The following is a 12,591-nucleotide window of genomic DNA, read 5'->3' on the forward strand; positions in this document are numbered from 1 at the left end:
ACTCGCGTAAAAAAAAAAAAAGAAAGAAAAAAAAACATGTAATTTTTATCAGTTTAGTTACGGTAACAACTATATGAAAAAAAAAAAAAAAATGGATAATGAATGCTAAATAATTTTTGAAACAGCCCACTATCAACGAATATAGATGTATTCATGGTGTACAAGTATTTAAAAGTGCGGGTTTAAGATTTTTTCAATGTATTTGAGGGCAAAAGACATTTTAATTCGGAGTGGAAAGATTCGAGAGCGATATGTATTGAAACGAAAATAGTCGTCGCAGTAGGTGCGCGCACGCAAAATTAAACGATAAAATCGTGATAGTTTTTTTCCCTAGCGCGCGTACGTCGACCCGTGCATTTAGAAGAGAGAACGTGGGACAGAAGTCATGGGGAGTGAGTGGATGATCTAAAGTATTTGTAAAGCTCGAAAGCATCTGCTGGAGCTTAGCCAAATTCCCGACGGCTAATGTATCCCAAGCTAAATTTTCGCGTGCCTTAACTGAAATAACCCAATTTTTTTTATTCTTTTCCTTACATTAAATCTTGCGTAACTGCATTTGTGGTGTTCCACCGCTTAATAAGGTTACAGGGGAACTCATCAAGTGTCAAATAATTAATTTTTCGTGAAACTTGTAATTAAATAATTATTTGCTCAAATAAAAATCGATTCGATTATTGTTCGATTCATTTTGATGAGTATTAACTAATCACATTAAGTAATATGCGTAACTAATAAAAAAGCTTTGTCAATCGTATTTTTCGCTCGTTATAATTATTCGAGAGGGAAATCCAAAAAAAACAAATTTTATCTTATCCGCAGTATGACCATTTAATATACATCGTAGTCTTTAATTTTAATTGGTGATTTGAGGCATTGTGCTTTTTCGAAATCTGCACACGACAACGCTCTCCTAGAAAAGTTAACAGCAACAGCTAACTTATTAGACCTTCAAGATTTATTGTTTTTTACTGTTTGCGTAGTTACACTGCTTTAAGCTTCTTAACATTTTTAGCAGTGTAAATTATTAGCGAAAAGTAGGGGCTAAATAAGTATAAAGGACAATTTTTTGAGGGAAACTGAGAATAAAAAACATTTATAAATAAAACGATTTCGAAAAAACCTTAAATTGGCGGTGAAAAAATATTAATGATTATAACTTTAATTTTTATTCGATTTTCTTTTATTAAACATCATCGTCAGCAGCTGAATTTATTTTAAAAAATTATACAAAAACATTTGGAAAATTTATTTATTTTTCAACCGACATCGAAGCTAAGTAAACGATAATTTCAATTTTATTTGCAAAAACAATGTTGACTTATTCTAAAAATGTTATCTGATAAACAATAATTATATTTCAGAAATACAGACAAACAATGATCGTGGACACTTTTTTATTTTTTTCATATTTCAGAAAATTCCTCCATGCTGATCAATAGGTTTAAAAAAAAAAGGTTTTACAATCCCTGATGTATTGTATGAAAACTGATCCAGTTGGTGTATAAAGTTTTTCTTTACTCTGTAACTATAAAAATAATTGTTTTATTATTAAGCAGACCCCCTTCATGAATAAATTATTGAAGGCACATCCAACTGAAAACTCATGATAAATATGGTTAACTTGTACGTGCATCTACGTATTATGTACCTTGACAATTCCACAAAAATCTAACACTGAGAGCTTATAACGAAAAGAAGAAACAATTTGATCGGAAGCGCACCTTTCAATTGAAGATTATTGTCTTTACCGTGTCTTTACGAGTGGGAGAAAATGTTTAAATACACAAAAAACTTCTTGCATGTTTTAAAAACGTTTTTCATATTCCTAAAGAATTGTAGGGGTAAAAATGTTCGTTATCATATCACGCTAAAAAAGTACTTTTGTAATTGTAGGCTCTCCCAACTAGAAATTTTTGTAGAATTGCTCATGTATTCTTGTATAGCTTACAGGCTCGCACGTGCATATCAAATATAAAGGTCAGATAAAGAATCTCTTGAGTTGAGAGGTGCAGTGGTCGTTTGGTAGAAGCGTATTAAATGATTAAGCGAGGAGGAGAAAAGGAGGAGAACGCGGGTTCAGTCGACTTAATACTTAAGGGGACCTTAGCCTTGTAATTTCTAAAAAAAAAAAAAAAATATTTCAATGAGTAATAATTTTTTGAAATGCATTACATTACATTTTTAATGATTATCTTTCTTCTTTGATGATAAAAATTCATATCAAAGATTATGAAAATTAACAACAGTTGTGCGTCAATTGCTGGTCAAGTGAAATACGCATATCTGTTACGAGCTTGTAACCTATAGTGCTAAGAAGTAGCTTTGATGTCCTCTTTTGATATCTCTTGTACAATGCACAAAAACGTCTCACAGGGGCACGCTTGTGTCATTGATAAGTACTCAGATATACTTGTGCAAATTCTTCGTGCAAGTCTTGCCAGTAGCAACATACACTTTTAATTAATTGATGATTCATTAGGAACTAAAAAAAAAACACAATTTGAAACTCTGTGTCAAAAAACAAAAAAACCAAAAAAAAATATATCTGTGCTAGATATAAAGTCCAAACAAATTAAGATTGTCAATGCACTACTATTATTCCAGTTGATTTATCCCTGATCTGTATGTCACGTTCAACTAGAAAAAAGGCGATATTGTGCTCGTCACGCCCCCATTCCCCTTCGGGCTACGGTGGTTTGTTACCAATCGAACGTCAGCACACAATCACACACGTGCGAGTATGCACCGGTATCGTATCATATTTGAGCCCACATCACTCATATCGCAATCATCACTCGTATCTCTGCGGTAATTGACTGCACACGTTATACTGATACGTACGAACGTTGCCGAGATTATAGTTCGAGCACACGTGGGCTTGTGCCGCCTCTTGGTCTCATCTGTTTGTCTATACTACTTTTTTTCGTACTTTTCCATTGTCAAACATACATTTTTATAATTGAGATAGCCACGCGCGAGCACTGATAGATGCGTGCCCACTCATCTCTCACCACTGCCGATCGCACCCACCCACGTGTTATTTTGTTCGCTGCTCCGTCTCATCGTCTGGAGGTTCGAAAAACTCAGAAGCCAACTTATACGGTAAACAATTATAAATCTTTGAATAATACAAATAACATTTTTTTACATTTTTTTTTTTTTTTTTTTTTTTTTTTTTGGCAACGAGCATTATTTATTCATCATCGAATTGCCCATCATGTTTTCATGGACACTGTCGGGAGACACGTGGACAGTTTTTTTGAGATTCTGGTTCCTCGTGAGCTGAGTATCCTTGTTACGTTTGTAAGTGTGGGCGAGCGAGGGTCTCGGCACGTGCTGACAAGGAATCAATTCTTCGTACGATATGCAATACGCTCGATACAGGTCCCTTGGAGATTTTTATTTTCTTAGACGTAGCTTCAGGGGCTGGTGCAACTAATATCAGAAAGTGTACGTTTAGAGGATAATATATATATATATACATGCTACATGTCGTAGCACAAAGTTCAGTGAAAGACGAGTCGTATACGTTATAAGAGTCACGTACGGTATACAGTTATGCGTGTACGTCGTACCCAGTCCTTGTTTTTCTTAGCCATATAAAGCACAAAAGGAGTGTAGAAAGAGGGAGAAAGCAGGAGGGAGTAGTCGCTACTCGAGAATAGAGGACGTTATTAGCCAGCCAGAGATTAAATAAAAATTGCTCTGATGATATATCTCGCTCGTCTCCTCTTTGATAAAACTGTGTTGTATTACCTCGGGTGATGTATACACGAGCATAAAGTAGCGAGGACCACTTATTGTAATAGCTGCACGAGTTGAGCAATTTTTTTTTTTTTTTTTTTTTTCCACAAGACCGAGCCCTTGAGCGAGAGTTGATGCGATAAAAATGTACTTCCTAATAGACGTATCGGTAGTTTAACTCAACTTTTTTCCAGCGTGAAAAAATTCTAATAATTTGAAAAAAAAAAAAAAAACATTTTTTGCGGTTCTGGAATTTAAGCGGTTCGACGGGCAAGGTTTTTTTGACACGAATGTATTACCGAACCCTTTTTTTCTTCTGCCATTATGCAACCGTTGCCTGTATACATTATCGAAAACAATAAAAAAAGGCGTTTTGTAACCATATTGTCGATGAATGGCACTAAAAATTTTCAAGCAAATCCTTCCGTGTGGTTTTCGAAAAAAAAAAAAAAAAAAAAAAAAAACAAGCATTCAGTATGGATTTATGTCCTTAGTGATTTACATTTCCTATATCTTATTTGCAAACGAGTAGAGCTCGAGTGCTATGAAACCGGCAAACAATAGTCTAATTGTATACCAAATCATTTCGAGTAAACAGGAGAATTGTGAGACGCTCGACCGCGATATAATTAAGGTCAAGAACTCCACGCGATGGGACAAACAACGCGAGAGAGGATATCTGCATAATTGCGATTCGATAATTTTTTTTTTATCAAAATTTTTAAATGAAAAAATATCTATTACGAAACTCAAGGCCGAAAATACGAGCAACCTCTTTTGAAGAAATGGATAATGAAACTTACGAGTATAATTTTGATATCCAAGTTTGATATTGATAACTGAACGTTTTTTACCTGAATCGAAAAGTTAAAGATTTTAATTTCACATAAAAAAATTCTTTTTCTCGGTGTCCTGTATACAACACGCGACGAGTCTCGAAAAGTGATGGCGCCGACAGATTTATATTTTCAACTTTATCGGCTCGATCGGCGAAAAACATCTTATTCGCACAGCCACTCACGGGTCTCTCACTCTCTATAGGAGGTTCCCGACCGACGTCACGCACACACCAGCAAACAGGTTATTAATAACATTAAAAATTCAGGTTTCGAGTGGCGATGCTCGCGAGAGGATGAAATTTTGGCGCCAAAGCCTCTCCGCTCCCCCGAGTCCTTGAACGCCGCACTTGTACCGCACACACCGGCTTTTCGTTGTAATTTCTGACGTGGAAAATCAATAAAGCCGGCAGATCTGGCCGGTAGCCAATTTCCCCGCTTCGACAACTCTCCTCCCTTGTTTTTCATTCATTTTACTTTCTTTTCGCGCCATTTTTCAGTTTTTATCTTTCCGATGCAGCAGAGTATAATATGTATATCTCCAAGCGTGACGCACTACTCAACATTAATAACCATTAGCGATTCCGATGATCCCTCGCCTCGCATTGACTCTGTAATGGATACATCACTGGAAATTCGAGAGCTGATGCTGTAAAGCATATACCCGATCCGACAGTCGAGCTATTCACGCGGTCGAATCGGTGTGCACGTGTGTAAGTGTGCAAACGTCGTGTGGTCAACATATCAAACTGTTGCTCCTCTCTAAATGGATGGCAAATACGCGTGTTACGTAAACTCGGGATGCCACGCGCTGAAACGAGCAAAAATAAGGTATGCCTAGGTAAAAGGAGAATGAATTCATTATTGTCGTTGTTTAATTAACACGACAGTCGGCGTTGGTCGCGGAGATTTATAACTTGCATTTGATGTTGTGGGAAAAACACAATTTTTTTTTTTTTCGTCAATCTTTGATCGATCCGCTGCGATATGGATAAGGGCTTTATCGACGGTATAATTAAACTTTGAAGTTTCAAAAAAAAGCGAGCGCGTGTCGGTTCATCGGGAAAATTCTCGGATACTACGTGATATGTTAATGAAATCAAGTTCTGCATAAGTAAAAAGAAAAAAAAAAAAAGCACTGGTTAGGATCAATTTCATGACGCTTGTTACTATACTTAGCAGTGAGTCTTGAACGTGTTAGCAAATAAAAATTGATATCGTTGCGTCATCATTTTCGTGCGATAAACGAAAAATGGTTTTGAAAAAAATCAAAACGTCTAACATCAACATTCACATCCAAGATAGTAAGTACATAAACAACAATTGATGTAATGTATGCATCAGGAAGTTTGCAACTAGGTAAATTGAATTTTTTTCAGCTCCCATGTTTGCAAACCAACGATGAGTTTCGTCAAAAAACATTTGTACATCCCGAAATTTTCCAGCAAATATAAAAACGTAAAAGTTTTATCTAATTTTTTCGGTCTTGGCGAGCATTTGGGACATCGAACAAAAGAGCAGCCAAAATATTTTCTTATTGCTCGAGTTATCCACAAAAATTTCTACTAAAAGCGATAAGATTAATTACCTAATATATTTCAATACGAATTAATATTTGTATTTCGGGATTAGTGGATTAAACGATATCACTTTGGGCTACAAAGAAGCCATTTAGCGGGTGGGTGTTGAGGAAAAAAAAAAGAAAAAAAACACGGCTTGGAAAATCACGTTCTCCCTAATGTACGTGCAACACCCGATAACCGACACTTAAATAATAATTTCGATATCTCGCTACCGGAGTACAGTTTTAGAAAGGCACACGTAACCGACTGTTATTCCAAGATAATCTTTGATAGTTTCGTAGATGTACGAAATCGGATAATTTCCAACTTCTGACAGATAAAACGGCATTAAAATTTTTTTTTTCGTGGAAGAAAAAAAATATAAAGACGATCCTTATCTCCCGCGGGTCGATAAAATATCGTCGCTTGTGATTTCGAGCAAACGAATCGAATCAAATGAGCTCGGTGTGCGCAAACTAGCGCGCGAGCCTCAATCCTATCTCACTTTATCTCTCGCTGGTTTTTGCCATTATAATATTTATCGAAACAAAAACGGAAAAGGCTGTACACACGTACATATAATATATACACATCTCACGTTTCCCTCTCCGCTTAGCTCTGCTCTCGGTCTTATCTCGAACAGTCGAAACAAACAATGGAACAGCCGATGCGATATCAACTCGCTATTAGCTGGCTTGTTGGCTGCGGCTCGAGCCTTTCGAAGCCAGTGGTAATTCATAATTTATTATCAGTGTCACATGACAACTCGCAGCTTGTCTCGCTGATTTTCATTTCTCCGGCTTTGACAAAATTTTCTTTCTCTCTCTATCATTGCGTTTTTGCAAACGAGATCAAAAATGCTTATCTCGTCACGTCCAACCGACCCACCAAACGTGTGCGATAGTCCAGTAGTTGCATACAGAGCTTACTCCCAATTGCAGAGCCATCATTTTTCGACATGTTATACTTTGAGTCGTTGGTGTAAATGAAACTACCACAATTAGTACAAAAAACAGAGTGAAAGACTTCAACGTCGAAAATAGCTGTTTTCACTCAAACTTATTCAAAGAATTGAATTGAATTGAATTGAATTATTTATTAAGTACCAAGGACTCAGAGGCCCTATATGGTACATGACAATTTCGTTACATACAGTACAGGTACATTAGAGCAATAGCGTAACTATTATCCGGAACACAATTAGGTGGTAAATTAAAACGTGAATAAAATAAATAAATAAATAACAATAATACCAACAACCAATGACAACAGATTAGTAAAATCGCATATACAGAACAAGTAGTGTAATATAAAAAGATATAACAAAAGACTAATAAATAAACAAATAAATAAATAAACAAAAGAACAATTAGATAAAAAAGATAGAACATGTCAAAGCTAAAAAGTGATAAATTGAATTGATGAATTAAAATTAAAATTAAAAGGCGGTTTCGTGTATAAGAAAACGCTCTCGCAGATGTCTCTTAAACTGGGGGCCTCCAGCCTGTCTCCTCAGGTTGACGGGCAAGTCGTTCCATAGCCTTGAGGTGTAGACGATGAAGGAGTGTTTGTAACATTCGGTGCGTGCGTGGGGGACAGTCAGGTCCAAAGAGAGAGAGAGAGAGAGAGAGAGAGAGAGAACGCGGACAAGTGCGCACAGACATAAATAACAAATTTTGCAACGATAAGAAAGAAAAAGCAGTCCGCGTTGTATCGCGTAGAAATATACAGCTAGCATTGTAAAACGAGTCGTGAGCTCTCGGACGCATTATTTTTCTCCTCGCGGGGTGAACACGAGACGGAGGAAAGGCCTGCAAAGTTCATCAATTTTACGTAACGATATGCAGTTTTGCGGACAGATCCCCTTCGCTATACCCTCGAGATCTCTCTGACGAAACGCGAGAGACGGTGGGAGCTTGAAAGCCAAAACGATCAATTCCAACGAAACAATTCTCGACGAGTTTGCGAAACACCGACCGACACCCAAACCCTCATGCTAATGGAAAAAAAAAAAAAAAAAATCAATCCATCTCTCGATCCATATCGTACGTGTACACAACACGGTGATAGATCCTCCTCATTCGGACTTGCATTAAAAGTGCTCTCCTCCTGTTAGATATATCGTCACTCCTTGTTGATTGTGTATAGAGTTACAGGGTAATAGCTGCCCGATCATGATCCAGGCCCGAGACCATAAGTATACATCGCATCGGCTTTGTAGCCGAGTTGACGCGCCCGGACCGCAGGACGGTCCTTCAGTGAGCGTCTCTTCACCCCCCCCCCCCTGATACCCACCCCATGGCGTTATACGCGCTTATTAGGTATATTCCTGTCAGGTACGGTGGCTCTTAACATGCGGCTGTATATGCACACAAATCGGTTGGTCGTACCATACTGCATCGGTGTAATAGGAATAAACAACCGGTAAAAAGAGAGATCCAGCGTCGATCGCGCCCACACGGCTGCCGTATTGGTGTTTTTTCGCGTCCTCCGCGCTTATTTCGAGGATAAAGCTCATACGCGTTTGATTGGGTCGAGAGCTGTTGTGGGTTTCGGATAAGGTTGAAACTCATTCCGTACAAGGGGGGGCGAGATCGGTATGTTTTGTTTTTCTCACCCTCGAGTAAAAACCTGTTATTCGAGAGCGGGGCGATTCATCACTATTGGGGCAAACGTGGCACTTTCTCTCTCAAAGAGTAAAATTTTCAACAAAACACGAGTTTGGAAGCTTATTTGCCATAGTATGGAAGCTAGAAGTGTGTACGGTTGGCAAGACGAGTAAACGAGCGCCATGGACACATGAGAGAAGGAAAAAAGAAAAAGACACCACTAACAAGCCCTGATGGGCTGCCAAAAAGGGGTCCATGGGGGGCCTTGGCTGATTCCACAGCACCAGGAAGACGAGGAGGAGGAGGAGAATAACACACACTCGACTGCTCAAACATACTCACGCGTGTGTGTGTGGCGCACGTGTATAAAGCGTACACGGGCTCTCAGCTGGTGCAGAGCCGGCTCGCCGCCGAGAAAGACCGAGTCGTATTAATAGCGGCCCCGATTTGGCAACCGCTGTTGTTTACCAAGATCTGCCTGCCACGTACACACACATACGCGTATATAATAGGATATAGGATTTACACAAGGAGGGAGAGGCTCTCCGATGCGATTTGTATATATATATATAAGAACGCTTTGCGCGTGCAAAAGTCCGGACTCCTGCCACCGCCACCTCATCCACACCCTTTCAATACGCGCATTTACGATGTACTCATACAAACACGTGTATACATAAAATTTGCTCGCTAGCTCGTTTATCTACATATACATATATATATATATATATATATATATATATATATATACATATATATATATATATATATATATATATATATATATATATATATATATATATATACGTTTGCTTCCTTACTTACATGTAATTATAAACCACTTGTATATTTGCTTCGCTTTGAATTCTTGCTTTTGGTGATGGCTACACACATACCCGTGTCTAACAAGTATACTCACACGTAAACTTATTACAATACATTACATTATTATTATGATATGCTCTAGCTTGGCTCACAAGCCATACCTACTTTATTCGCGTTTCTATCATCATTGTTGTTATTACTTTTTTTTTTTTTTTCTTTTTTTTTCTTCTTCTCCAGGCGTGCAGCTCTCTCGGCTGTGCACAGCGCATTCGCCTCTTCGGCTTATTATAAGTGTGTTTCATTCGTTTCTAATACGCTGGAAAATATCTGCGGCCCGTAATGATACCCACTTACGCTTGTAACAGAAAAAGAGATGGGGGAAAAAAAAAAAAAATTTTTCCCGAGAGAAAGCCACACCTCTCGCGAGGAGCATCGATAAACAGCGGCCGTGTACGGGCGATTTATTTATTTCAATCCACATCGGCGCGTCCATTGTTACGTGATGTCTTTTGAAAGACACATGGGTAAGTATATTACAAACACGTATTATATTACCCCTCCCCCTCCCGTCCATTATCATCGTCCACGCAAGTGCAAAAATTCTAATACAATACATACATCTATACAACTATATAGTACAACAGTACACCGGCTCGTTTCCATTTAATTCCGTTTAATAATCATTTTTTGTAGTTGCGAAACGCGAGGGAACGTAATATATATATATATATATACGCGCTCTCTCGAGCCGATCAAATAAATACGTGTATACTTACTATACGAATTCATGCCGTTTGAGATTAACCAGACCGGTTCGCACTTTTCAACTTTTTGTTCTCGCAAACCTACACGTACGGATAAATAATGCGTATACATATACATATAAATATATGCACATCGGCACAATTGTGCACGGCCAATGCCGGAGCGTATATGTATAGTTACGCAATCGTTGTGTCGAGTGTATATATTTATATGCATGTACGTACACGTACACGTATAAGCACCTAGTAATGCCTCATCGCAACTACTCTCGCAACACATTATTATTATTATTATTGTTACCATTATCATTATTTTATTTGATCTCTTTGACTTTTAGACGTGCATTTTCATCCACAATAGATAATTACGTATACTTTGCTCGCGTACATTTACATTTGATTTCGATACCAATTGTGTCTGTGTGTGTATATACACGCTTGGGTACTTTGCTCTGGTGGTGGTTGGGTATCGCGCGAAAACTGCATAAGCAGCGGAGCGCTATGCAACTCGCGTGCATACAGATAAAAATTATCATTACTATTATTATTACTATTATCGTTGCTTTTTTTTTTTTTCTTTTTTCGCTCTATGCTTTATAAATTTTTTTTTTTTTTTTTTTTTTCAGATAAACGTGCTTCGGGGCGCGCGTGCACGAGTGGCATACAACAATAATGATAATAGTATAACCACCGAGTGGCATTTCTTTAGAAAGATGATGGTGATGATGCTCCATGTAAGTGTGGCTCAAAAGACGGGTTTCGCCGGGTATAGGAACGAAAAAACTTGTTTTTCTCGCTCACACTTTCCCTTCCTCTCCGAGCCAAAAGGAGGCTCATATACCTGTTCCCCATCCCGTGTACAGGATTCTCGAATCGGGCGATGTTTTTTTATTTCTTCTTCTTCGAGTACAACCAATTGTTTTATATCTATACCATTGCTAACGCAAAAACAAATGTTTATGTCGCTGTTGCCGCGACTCCGCAACTTGCGTACAACGTACGTGTTGTTTGCTCGATGTAACGAAGATGACGTTACAATTAGGATCACGCGAGCGACGGCATTAGGCGTCTTGTTTGTTTGGCACTTGGTTCTTGCTTTAATTTTACTCTATTAATACCTTTTATACAATTAAAACGTTACTCAACGTCTAGACCGCGGGTCAACTCGACGACACATTTTCATAAGCCAAAAAAAAAGTGTCTACACGAGATTTACCTCCAATGAAGAGTTTAAAAAAAAAAAAAAAAAAAAAAAATTGAACTAAAGGGGACTAAAAAAAAGACGATTGTGCATACATTTTTCGGTCAAACTCACCTTTTCGTCGAGGTTGTCCAAATCAGGCATCTGAAAACACAAAAATGGGCGTGCGGTTAAGCTATTGTCTTGTTAAAAAGTTGAATAAACGTAGGAAATTGAGCAAAATAGAGATGGAAAATTCAAGTGGCGATCAATCATTCGGCCAACAGATTTAATCGAAGGAATACAAAATTTCGGGTTTGACGTTTATTGAAAAACAAAAAAAAAACATGCTACCGGCACTGGCTGTCGTGTTCTTTTGCAAAACTAATGCCAGCACTGTCCGGAATATTTTCTGAGAATGAAGAACCGTTCCACGGTAACGCAGACGAGAAGCGAAGGTTTGAAAATCCTGCCGTACCGACAGCCATCGGTAAGTGTGCAAAGTTATATATACATTTACGCTCGAGGAATTCCACGTAGTGCGCGACTGTAGTTTTCGAGTCAGCAGATGCCGTTCGGCCGGACCCAATTTCTTTTTTTTTTTTTTTTTTTTTTTTTTTTTCATAACCGTTGGAAAGATTTGACGCTGGCACATTTGAACTTTACAAGTCAATCGAAAAAAATTAGGGACAATTTGTACCAATCGGCCGAGCGCGAGCGGTGAAATTTCCGAAGCGTGACCGTCCGACATGAAAATTACGATTGCGCCGAGTCTGCGATTTAACGTTCGACTCGATGAAATTAATGCCGCTTCGTTTAACAGCGATACCCAGAATAACGCGCGACATGAATACGTTTGTGCGAAATTTCACTTGATTAAGCCAATTTTTTCTTTTTTCCGTTTTAAACAATACATATACTTTTTTATCATGGCTAAATCACAGTGCACGTGTATATGTAGTTTGAAGAAAAAAACATGACTTTCACTCGTCGCATCGCGTAATACACAGCTGAAAAACGTATGAAACGTATACTAAACGCGCCTTTTACGGTGATGATAAAAGGTTTTAC

The sequence above is a fragment of the Copidosoma floridanum genome, unplaced genomic scaffold (genome assembly GCF_036245765.1).
Source record: "Copidosoma floridanum isolate Cflo_tuat_1 unplaced genomic scaffold, Cflo_Japanese_pri ptg000001l, whole genome shotgun sequence".
Taxonomy (NCBI): domain Eukaryota; kingdom Metazoa; phylum Arthropoda; class Insecta; order Hymenoptera; family Encyrtidae; genus Copidosoma; species Copidosoma floridanum.